Source organism: Monopterus albus, unplaced genomic scaffold (genome assembly GCF_001952655.1).
Source record: "Monopterus albus unplaced genomic scaffold, M_albus_1.0 scaffold55.1, whole genome shotgun sequence".
NCBI lineage: Eukaryota > Metazoa > Chordata > Actinopteri > Synbranchiformes > Synbranchidae > Monopterus > Monopterus albus.
In genome coordinates this window covers 1268946-1281126 of record NW_018127935.1, presented here as the reverse complement: position 1 = coordinate 1281126, position 12181 = coordinate 1268946, and the positions used below count along the sequence as shown (strand labels likewise).

At 39.5% G+C, this 12181-nt stretch overlaps 1 protein-coding gene across 5 annotated transcripts in view; it reads left to right on the top strand.

Annotated features, from left to right (window-relative positions):
* Positions 1-5893: 5893 nt before the first annotated feature.
* dlgap1b (discs, large (Drosophila) homolog-associated protein 1b) overlaps positions 5894-12181 on the top strand; it is an 81800-nt gene continuing 75512 nt past the window's right edge. For all 5 annotated transcript variants that reach the window (XR_002275139.1, XR_002275140.1, XM_020602329.1 and 2 more), the window contains exon 1: positions 5894-6138. The gene's annotated coding sequence lies outside the window, so the exon portion shown is untranslated. The remainder of the gene's footprint in view (positions 6139-12181) is intronic.

The window sequence follows — 12181 nt, the reverse complement described above, 5'->3', positions numbered from 1 at the left end:
AAATAATAGATCACGTCAGGTCAGACAAATGTGCTAAAATGAAAGATGAAAAGCCTTTTATTGTTGTGTTGGTACTATGGATTTTTGTTTCCAGTGAGACATTTATTTACTTCTGTTTGTGTCAAAGTACTACATTAAGTGAACACTGGTTATTGTTAACTGGCATTTAATTATTTATAGTTATTCAATGATGAAGAAAGAAACCCTTTTCAGAAAGGTTGCTGTTTATACTGTAGGAAAATGAATGCAGATGCTTGTATGCAGAGCACAGGGAGACAATGATTGGTCTGATGAGAAAGAAAATGAGGTGAATCATTTGCTATGTCCTTCACAATTACCAGATAACAACCTAACTGAACATCTATGGGAGACTTTGGACCAATGTGTTAGGCCTGTGGCTCTCAACCTGGGGGGCACAGCACACCATAAGATTAATCTGAGGGGAAAGAGGAGCTGATCACATCCCAACTCACGTAGTTTCAATTAATTCTCACGTTTGCATCATGCATGTTCAGCTTGGTATGGACAGCATACACTCTACCCGATTCACCCTGCCTGCAGTACAAACCTCTGAATGGAGGTGAACTGAATGTATAATATGCAGGAGACAAAATGGTGACCTCACTGAGATAGTGTATGACAAACAGAGAAAGTGATGTCTAGAGAAATAAGACAAGGTGTGTGCCTTTTAGCTGGACTATCTAATGATTAATTATACTATTCTAAGAGGATCTGTCTCATAAGGTACACATATTGTGACTGTGGTTAATGTGATCCTTCCCTGGTATCCATGGTAAAAGCTTTCGTTCTGCAATGTCTGCCCACAGTAGCGGCACATCACTCATTCACCAGCTTTCTTTTCTCAGCTCTCAATGATTTACTTTCCTATAACCCCACTCTTCCATCTCTGAATCCAATACTGTCTGAGCTATAAACTCCCAGCAGTGGAACACAGTGGTTTAGTGGCTTTGTTGGAGTGCCTCAAATGTGGAATGGCTTGATATCAGGGGAGATCTGCATTGTTTTGACTCTCACAAAGACATGTATGTCCTGAGACAGCTTTAGGAAACTTCCAGTCAAGTGTACTTACACTGTGGCCCATGATCAGCTTATGTTATTTTGTAATGAAATAGTGTAACAACCCGCTGTGACAGTACGGCAGTGATTCACCACATTTCCAGGAATTCATTGTCGCACCTACATGCTATGTCGAAAGAATGAGACTTATTCAGTAGAAAAACAGAGACCTAATACCTTTTAAAAAGTAAATCTTGTTGCATTATGGTCTATTGAAGCTGCTGTTAGTAAAGAAAAAGGTTTTTTTCCCTATTTGTGCAGCAATAAGTTCCCTTTAATTTATTCAGCTTTCTTGTAACTGACACTGGCTGGCAGCTAGAATGATGTGCCAGCCTTTTGTAACGGTTATTTCATTACCCCATCATAAACCTGACAATGTGGCAAATGCATTTCATTTCCAGTTTTAAATGTATAGAGCAACACTTGCATTTAACTTTTAATCACATCCATTTCTGCTTTCGATCGGTTTAGAGAGAATGTGACACGAGACGAGTCTTTACAAGGTCACAGTCTAGTCGGCGTGCGAAGACCAGAATGTGACACGAGACGAGTCTTTACAAGGTCACAGTCTAGCCGGTGTGTGAGGAGCCTTCTGACACCTGTCATTTCAGGTGGGTCCTAGTGAATTAAATGGTCCACAGAATGAGAAAGTCAGAGTCAAAGAACAAGAAAAGCAAAGAGAAAACAGTGCAGTGAAGCAAAGATAACATAGTCACTGTTTGGTTCTGTCAGCAACTTCTATCAGTCACTGAACAGTTCAAGCAGGATTTTTTCTTGCCTGTCTCCACCAAAAGGACATGGCAGCTACAGAATGACAACACAGTGTCAGAAAGCAACAATACGCTGCTACAGTGGCAATAGAAACTGTTCTTTCTCAGTGGCAGAAATTCAGAGGTCTGGTGTGATGAAAGCCTGCTGGAGCCTATGAAGCATTCAGTGCCAGGGTTAGTTATCAGAGAGACCATGCACAAGTCTTTCCCATAACTGGAGGGTGCACACAGCTGGTCAGTCACCGAGAGAAACAGGTGTGAATGTTGGATTGTTGGAGTGGAAAATTACAGAAGCGAGAGTTCCTGACATGCAGTTTGGAAGAAGTGTAAATCCTGTTTAATAAGTGGATAAGTGTAGTTCCCAGAATGTCAAACCTTTCCTTCAACAGAAAATGTACAACAACTCTGATAACTGATTATTATTTGATTTATTTTTGAAAGGAAAAAGGGCCAAAAAGGGTAATCCCTATTTAAGATGATATTGCTGATAAATAAAAAGAAAGGTAGATGATCTGTAAAGCACCTTAACATCATGCAGCGCTGTGTAATAGTCTCAGCACCTCTCCTTACATCACGGCTAGTTAGAGGCCTGCCTTTTCTCTTCCTCCACAGATCATTAACACATGATCTTCTTGATCCTCCACTGTGCTGACATTTGTTGTAACAGTCTCACTTGTGGTGTTCAATATTTAATACTTTCCCCCTGAATTCCTTCTGGAAAGTTTAGGGATGTGTGAAAAGAACAAATCCCACCAAGGGAATTGGAGGGATGAAGGACAAACTCTATGACACACCATAAAGTGTGCTTCTGTCCTTTTCCCCTCGTCATCTCTCCTACCGCAGTGAGGACAAGGTCAGTTTTCTTTTCTCTGGATAACATATTCCGGTAAGAACAGTTTAACATAAGCCTGTTTCAGCCTGAACTCAATTCATATTGATATGATTAGTTCATTTCTAAGTCTTGCTTTATTTTCTTTGAAGTCTCATGGAAAAATACATTGTGTATTCCCCTCCCTGTGTCTGAATTATTCAGCTTCAATACCATTTCTCTTCTTAGTACTTTTACTAGTCTTTGGATGGCTGCAGAAAAAGAAACATTAGCACACAGTAAAACAACATGAATAACATATACTGTATATTCCAGGCAGCATTTAATGAAATCTTAACACTCTGTTCATTAGCTTGGCTCTTTTGCATGAATATTGTGGTTAAGAGGGTTCAAATATAAGCACAAGCACTTGCAATTACTTTCCTGTGCTAAAAGATGTGTAATATTTATTAGGTAATTAGACCAAACCAGCATGCTCACAACATATGCTGTTTACATTAAAAATGTGCATACATACAGCAAGGCTGAGATTAGATACTGGTGTTTACATGTCACTTTTCAGGATGGAATTGATTTCCTTCAATATAAAGAGACCTGAGTTAAATGAAGTGTCTTGAAGGGAGCATTAAAGGGTTTGCAGACATCCCTCTGGGCAGTTTCAGGAGCATCGATTGAAAATGCTGGGTGGGAGCATGCTTACGCTCTCCAGTGGCAGTGATTTTATCCAGCCATGCCTCTCTCTCAAGTTTGAAATTGTTCTGAGGGAGCAACAGAATAAATGTGAGTGGCAGTAATGAAAAAGATGGGAAGGTAAAGCTGAAAGCAGGTGACATCTGCTGCATACTACCGTGATCAGTAGGCTGCCACAAATAAAAATATGATGGTCTTTTTTCAGATATTATGCAGTTCAGATGCATTTGATTTATTCTGGATGCAATGATCATCTCCATAAGCAAATAAACCGTTCTAGTGTTATATGATGTTTTTTGCCAATTTTAAAAAACTATTCATTAAGCTTTTCCTTTTTACAAGGCTGTAATCACTGAAGCAGCAGCAGCAGAATTTCTAATAATGTAAAGTGATTAATAATTTACTTTGTTATGGCTTGTGATTTGTCTGCTAGCATCATAAATTGGATTAAGTAATAAACTGATGTATAATTATACACCATGTTTGCCCTGTTGACAGGTTTAATATATGTAAACTCAAATGCTTATAGGAGTTTGTAGGCAACAAACAAATAATACAGAATAAGGGCTTCTTCTTGCAGTTTTTGTATGAGAGCTGACCAGTTTGAGGCTCTGACAGACTGTCAAAATGTGATTTATTTGTAATTTTGATAACGAAAGTAATTTAACAGTTCCTTTGCATTCTCTGTGTCATCTTTCATATTTTTGCAACTACCTCCTTTAAGTATGAATTATTGATAAATAGCTGGCTATTGCATGCTGAGCCAAAGAGTGGAGAAAAACATGGACTGGATTCAGGATTCAGGATCTTTATTAATTTTCAGCAAAAGTATCTATGTATTTTTCTGTTTCTTCACCTCAAGACAAATTTTGAGAGGCAAGCCACATACTGTAACACACTTTGATGTGTAGGCTAAAGCCATGAGTGTACTGTACTTGCAAGACACCAATGAAATATGCCTCCTGAGAGACTTGCTGCACCACCAAGAGTTCCCTAGCAGACACAATGCACAGAAAACAATCTTGAGCTTGAATATTAGTAACACTACAACTGTTCTTCAAGGACAGCTTTCGAAGATTTACTGCAGTCAGCTTTGGCTAACAATTGAGAGTTTTCCCTCAAAAGAAAAAGCCAGCTTTCACAATGGGATTAATCAGGACTAAACCATTCATCCATTATTCTCCACTTCCAGCACAGTTTGTATAGAAACAGTGCAAGTCTGGCCATTCTCTGCTTGTATCTGTCTCTGGGCTGTGTGCCATGGGGGAATATTTATATTACTTTCAGGAAACGCCTTTATTGACTGACTGCCACCAATAAATTGTTGATTGCAACTGATGAAAAGGTTTCAGGCTAGAGTAAATCCCTTGATAATGAAGACACTTCCTCATGTTCTGTTACATCCAGACCAGAACCTTGTATTATATTCCAAATGCATAACTGATTTGATTAAGCCCTGATCATGTAAAGTCTGTACATACTAGCACACAGTACCAGCCTATAGCAAGTTCAATATACACTGATGATGTTGTTGCCAGGACTGTGCCATTGTAGTTCGCAACCTGCTTATTAGATCTCAGCTGCTGGGTAGAGTTTTGTCCAGAGAGAGACAGAGACTGATGGAGAAATCTCTGTGAGGTGTCTGTCTTTTGGTGTGTGTGTGTGTGACTGAATACCTTTATCGCTTTAGATTATAAGAACTGCACAGGAAAATCCATTCATCAGCTGATTTTGCATAAACAATCTCATTTTCCATACACTGTTAACTGGGACAGACTAACTTAAAAATTCAGGCAAGTGGTTGAGTTAAACATATAAGCAATTGATAATGGAGTTTGTTTGAGTCAAGCTGACTTTAGTGCGGGAAATTACATTTTAAGTTCATCGATATAAGGCATTTCAAGTTATATGATATGATGTATACTGTAGAGTCCTTAACATCAAATATTTAGGTTGAGATGACTCAAAATGTGTCTGTTATGTAAATAAACTCCCATTGTAATACATTTATGAAAACTGTAATTGAAAAGAGACAATAAAACAGTTTTAATGTGTGTGCAGTTTTTAAAATCTAAAGTGATAAACATACCTAATGTTGAATGTCACGTTAGATTTCATATGTGTTTAAGTGTTCCCTTTATTTTTTGAGCAGTGTATATACATACATATGTATGTATGTGTGTGTGTGTGTGTGTGTGTGTGTGTATCCATATTCTTATGTTGGGGTCCATATATTTTAGTTGATGATTGAGTTGTTGAATTGTGACATTTGTAGGAAGATTAACCTTTAGATTACTGAGTTCATTATTAATGAATAGGCTACCTGTGGCTCACTTTCCAGATGAGCTTTGCTATCGTTTCTGTTATATTTATCCGCACTAACATCACCAGTATTAATAGTAGCTATAATTGTAATCATTATTAAAGTTTTATTGCCAAGGCTGTCTCTAAAACGTGTTGCGGAGTCGTAACTTGCTTTCTTCTTCGCTGGCTGGACCGCTGATGAATCCACGGAGCAGACTCCATGTCGGACTTTTCTTCTCTCCTGTGAAAGCGATGTTTCATACGTTCAGTGATGCCTCTGCAGCCCAGAGACGGAGCGATATACTGTGGAAAGATACTACAGTCTATGGGACCTTACAATCCAAATGACGTCTTTTATGACCAATCTCAATTTGTATTAATTTCAAGGCAAAGAAGGACTTTTTCAGCGACATTCAGAGGATCGTTGTCGAATCAACTGACGGATTGCCAGTCCACTGTGTTGCCAAGGTAGGGGACCAAATGCGCAAAGTGTTTTCTCATTTCATTAATTCTGCTGCAAGAATTTGTTTACTCTTTTCAGTTAAAATCTGTTTAAATCGATTGTCTCTTCTGTCATGTTTCGCCAGCCACTTTTCAAAACACGTAGTCCTCGTCATGCTGCTTTCTGGTGTTATCATTTTGCAGGAGAGGTTGCGTTGATGGTTTAGATTCCCATAACTTTGCTATAAACCCGGACTCCTGAAGAAACAAGGTAATTTGTTTGGACAAAGTTGGTAGATTGCATTTTTCCATGTTACACGCGGACAGCCGTCCCTACCACTTAACGTAAGTGACAATGAGACAAGAGTAAAATGTCCTGACACATTATTGCGCGCCGCGTTTGCGGCTCTGTCTTTGGCATTTTAATATGAGGGTAAGCTGATGAATGTAGCTCCTTTTGCCACATCAACACAGGTTGCTTTTCTTTTTTAACACTAATAGGTAAAACATCTGAACAGGCTGCTGCCTTTTGCGGGATGCAGCAGAACATGTGCCATCATGTCGGTTTCTGTGACCAAGGCTTTAGGGTGAATCTGGCCATATCCTCCTTCCATCATAGACTGAAGCTTTTCAGGCTGTAGGTACCCCATCAGTTATGGCTTTATTCTTATAACTCTCTCTCTAATCTGCTGATTCCTTTAGTTTCTTTTGGTTTAGTCAGCCTCCTTGGATGATGTTGCATGTGTCTGCACAGACAGCAGTGCTCCATACTGAAATGTGTGATTCCATTAATTAATAAACTGCCACAATTAATAGGCCCTGAAATTCAGTCAGCATCTGTAAATGACTCTAGTCTAAGAATGAATAGATCACTTATCTAATGCAAATGCACAAAAAGTTACAGATGTGACAAATGAAAGGACAAACCAACATGAAATGTCGCAGTAAGGTGCTGGGCCACCACGTGCCCCCAGAACAGCTTTGGTGCTCCTTGGCATTGATTCTGGTAGTCTCTGAACTCTATGGGAGACATGAACACCATTCTTCCAAAAGATATTCCCTCATTTGTTTTGATGATGGCGGTAGAGAAGCTGTCTAAACCTCCCATAGGTGTTCAACTGGGTTGAGATCTGGTGACTACGAAGGCCATAGTATATGATTCACATCATTTTCACATTCATCAAACTATTCAGTGACCCCTTGTGTCTTATGGATGGGGGCACTGTCATCGTGGAAGACACCACTCATTTCTTCAGGCTTTTCCCTTTGTTCATCACCATTCTGTAGTCTACAAGAATAAGAAGCTGTGTTAATGGCTCGTGGTGTGGATGAAAATTACATGCTATTAGAGCCAATCTGGGAAAAAATGCAATTGTTGTCCTGACTTCAGCAGAAGTAGAGCAAGATTTAAGGACGAGAAGAAAGGATCAAGGCTAATTGGTCAACCAAGTATGAAGGAGTCATTAACTGCCTAGCAAAATGAATGGAATATCATCTGAAGGCTGCAAACCCTCCAGATTTTAAATAATATGACATAGAATAAGAGGCATTTCCCACTTCTCTTTATCTTTTTTTCCCTGGGTGCTGTAACAGTTTTTCAAGCATGTTTTCGTATTTCAGAGAAGCAGCCAACTGTCAAAAATCAATTGATCTTCCCTTGATGCCTGTGTCACTTCCTTAAACCATTAACATCCATGCAAGACCCCAGCACCTGCCCTTCTTCCTATCCAGCCCCCCTTAGAGGCCCTCTGCATTTTGCTTGTATAACTGACTGTAGCGGCTTCATAGTGGAAATGGACTGTGGGAGTGATCATTAGCTGCCTTTTCCTTTTGCCTGTCAGATAATGATGAACTCTGTGGTGAACTCTCACCCTTGTGCCTGTGCTTCATTAGCTTTCTTTCTATTATCAGCTGCAGTGTCTTCCTCCTGTATCATTTCCATGCATCTCACCTCCCTCACAGATGATAAGAAACTAAGAATCCACTGACTTGAAAATCTTTTGTGTCTGCATCTTTTTATTGCCATGACAGTTAGCAGAGGGCTTATCCTACTCCGGTTTGTGTTGTGCTGTTGTTAAACCAAGTAGTTAAAAAACATTTGTACAGCTACAAAACACTAGTAAACAGTGCCTCAGCTGCTGCTCTCCACATGCCGCCAGTGGAATATTAAGAAGACTTTCAAGGGAAGATAAGCACTGTTGAATATTTTAAAATCGCTGTATATTTTTCACACTTCTCCTCTACCCAAGAAGCCTCGCTTTGCCATGTAATTATAGAGATAATGCTTTCTGGATGTAATGCACATAGTCAAAATGGCCTTGTTTGTGTGTGTGTTTCCTGTTCACTTTTGAGTTTGTCTTTGACGCCATGGCACCCTGAAATTAAAAATGAAATTATAAAAGGGCCATCGGATTTGAGCAGCCGGGGCAGAAAGAAGCCAAGACTAGCAATGTTGGATTATTGCTTTCCAACACTCCGAGGGTTTGCAGTACAGTAAGGGATGATGACGCCAAGAAGACTTGCAATGCACTGCGGTGACACAGCTGTTATTCATAACTTGTCCCCTCAGGTTTTATTAGAGAAGGTCAGAAGTCGCACTCGTGTTGTAATGATGGCTGCGGATGACAGCAGTGATGAGTCAGCAGTGCTCTCTGATGTACTGTAGTTCCAGGCTGTCTTCTTTTCTTTGTTGAAATATAATTACACTGCAGAACCTCTTCAGGTGCCACTATGTGTAGCTGTTTTCAGTAGTTCAATTGTGAAAACAGAACATCTTCTGTTTCTGCAGCTTCTTTTTAACACCAGTAAGAGCTGATCTTCAGGGGACTCTTCAAGCACTCTTGCACTAGTCCTGCAGTCTTAGTCTGTGCACTGAACTATTTACACTGGTTGTATGGGAGCAGTTAGCAGGCCAGTTTAATTACTTCAAATTTTCTTCAGGTTTTTTTTTTTTTTGTTCAAAGGAAAGGAAAACAAGTTTGTGTGCTACTGTGGAGAAACCAGTGGAGAGCACTACATTTTGTGCTCCCAGCTGTGAGGCTGAGAGAGAGCAGAACTTATGTAAAAAGCCTGCGTTCACTGAAGGCCGTGCATAGGGCCTCGTGCAGTGTGTGTGTACACCGCTGCCTGTGAAACAGGCCTCACTGAATGAACCTCAGTTCTTGAATAAATGTACTAATCCCACCCTCTTCAGATGATCTCCCTTTTGATGAGTTTTTGGGTGAAAACTTTCTGCTCCTTAGGATTTATTCTTAGTGTTTTTTCTCAGTACTGCTCAGTACTGCCCCCGGTGGTCGATCATACCCACTTCAATTGGTCCAGTACTGAGAGCCCAACCATGGTCACCAAACAGGGAAACTTAAACCTGCCTCGCGTGTACTAAAACACTGATGCTTCACTGTGAGTGTGACTTGTTTTGTTTCTAAGATTCAGCGGTTGCAATAATATAGTATTTTATCTTCCAAAAGGACTGCTGCATTATCTTTTATATACATTATACAAAACCCCTGCTGATTTATTATTTAATAAAGGGCATGTTTTCATATTTTGTCTTCTGTTTTTAATGCGATGATAATCAGAATCTTTTGTAACGAGAATATCATGTTGTGGACTTTTTATTGGTATCATTACATCTCTCCCTATTCAGCACATAATTAACTGGCTGTCAAACCCACTGCCCTAATATAGGACTGCAACTAAAGCACGAGGCAAAATACATTACACTTGCTGATTAAATCACTTGTGTGCTTTGTATATAGTATTCTGTTATACAACTTTTGTCTGCAGTAGTGTTTAGGTCACAGACACCGAATGGCTGATGAAAAGAGCTGTTTACTATTACATTCTCCCTTCATGGCTATTTATGCCTGCAGGACTTACTACAGTTTATGCCTCGGGCTGTCTTCCCCTCTCCCTCTGACGTTGATATTGTGTGTTCCTCTACCCACACTATAACACACAGTAGTGCACAGTATCACATTATTACTGTCAAGCCTTTGTTCTCATTCATCTTTTATTGCTGAGGAAACACTAACAACCACAGTGGTCTCATCCATTTCGGTCTTTACCAACATGCAGTGACACTGGGTCCCCTTCCACCCGAGACGCCATTCAGGGCCACAGCATGCTCTGTTCAAAGCCTTTTCATTGAAATGCTTTTTATTTGCCTTTCACCAGAAACTAGGGCACTTATTTGTTGATATAAAGGCATACTGTGGACCTGCATTTGCAGGGGACAATGTCAATTCTGGTGGGAGAGGAAGGGAAATGAGAAGAAAGACATGTTCATATGCCTTCCAGCTATTGGAGCATACTTTGACTATGAAAGACCACGTCCATTGTTGAGCAACATAATCCACCGGGGCGGCCTTCGGCCAGACGCTGGGGGGGACTGCCTGTACAGTCTCCCTCTCTTTCACACATTACTAATGCAGACCCCTTTCTGTGCTGGAATCAGCTACTGAATGCTGAGCAATTTTCAAGTGTTACTGAACTGGTGTTTGGGGTGATAGTGTACACATCCCATTACTGTTGCCATTCTAATCACAGACTGCTTACTGAGAAGGCTTGTTTGAACAGTATTACTCTGATAGCCATCTTATTGATATTCTCCATTGATGGGGAGATGAAGGCCTGAATGCAGAGATATAGATGCAAAAATACCAGAAATCACCCCACAAATAACATTTTCTGGCTGGTTTTAATGAAGCATTGTGTGTAAGGTCACTTGCAGACATGAGACTGACATAATGTGTCTGTGAGCAGTGGATTTGTGGTTTAACTGTGGAATTAGTGGCTCACCCTGGATTATGCACAGACTCATGCTTCAGTATCAGATTGCTCACATTCAATAAGTACAGATATTATTTCCACTTAAGAAGGCAGCTATTATAGTAGACTACAGTCACACACAGAAACACATAGATGAGCTATAGAGAGCAGATCATCTACCTGATCAGTCAGTTGTCTGACTGTTGTTCTCACATGCTGTATGTTTTTTTTCAGAGCTGCAACGAGTCAGTCAGTTAGTCAAATAGCAGGAAATTGGACAGCATCGAGTGAAAGTTGATAAAATCATTTTTTATGAAAAAAAAACCCCCTGAATTCTCCTGTTAAAGCTTCTTAAATGTGTTAATTTGCTGGTTTCATTAACATTTTTGGGTTTCGCACGTTTGGCTAGACAAGATATTTGATGATATTACATTGGGCTTTGGGAAACAATAACACACATTTTCACAATTTTATGACAGCTTTTAGAACAAACATCTAAACAACTAAAAAAAAATCCAAATGAACTGATAATGAAAATAATCATTAGCTGCATCCTTAATTCTCTTTGTTTTAGTTTTATTGAAAAGCTTAGTCTCTAAAGCCTGGTGTGATTACACAGGAATATTAACAAATAATCTTGACTGAACTTGATTCAGAATTTTTATTGATCAAATATGATTGTTCATACAGTGCAAGGAAATTATCTCAATCAAACCAAACGGTTAGAAAGACTGACAAGCTCACAGCCATTATGTGACGATGGAGACAAACAAAGGAACAGTTGAAAACAAACATTCTGTAGTTTTTGTCATTGTTGTTGTGTATCTGTACTGGTCTGCTTGATAGCTCTATGAGCAAGGAGTGCACCCGCACCATTGTGTGTTATAATTCACCAACCTCTGAAGCTTTTGAACAATATTATTGATTAACAGCTGTTTTCAAAACTGCTTTGTAAATGACTTCCATTTTTTTTAAAGCTATAGTATGTAACTTTTGTCTGGGGCTGTACCAGACTAAGGATTTTGTCAGTCGACTGTCAGTTGGCTCTTCAGTGAGATTTTTTATTATTTGTTCTTTTTCTTTCTTTAATAAACAAACTATGTATATATACATGTATATGAACTGACAGGTCTCTCAACTAATGACTCAACTATTAGAGGGCAGCTCTACATTTGTCAAAGATTTTTTTTTTTTTGTAGAAATCTGCTCCAAAATTTGTCTTAATGTGGAGAGGTGCTGTCGAAGCCTTCTTTAACTCAGACTCATTGAACAGCAGAACAGAGACATTAGCTTCTAAAAG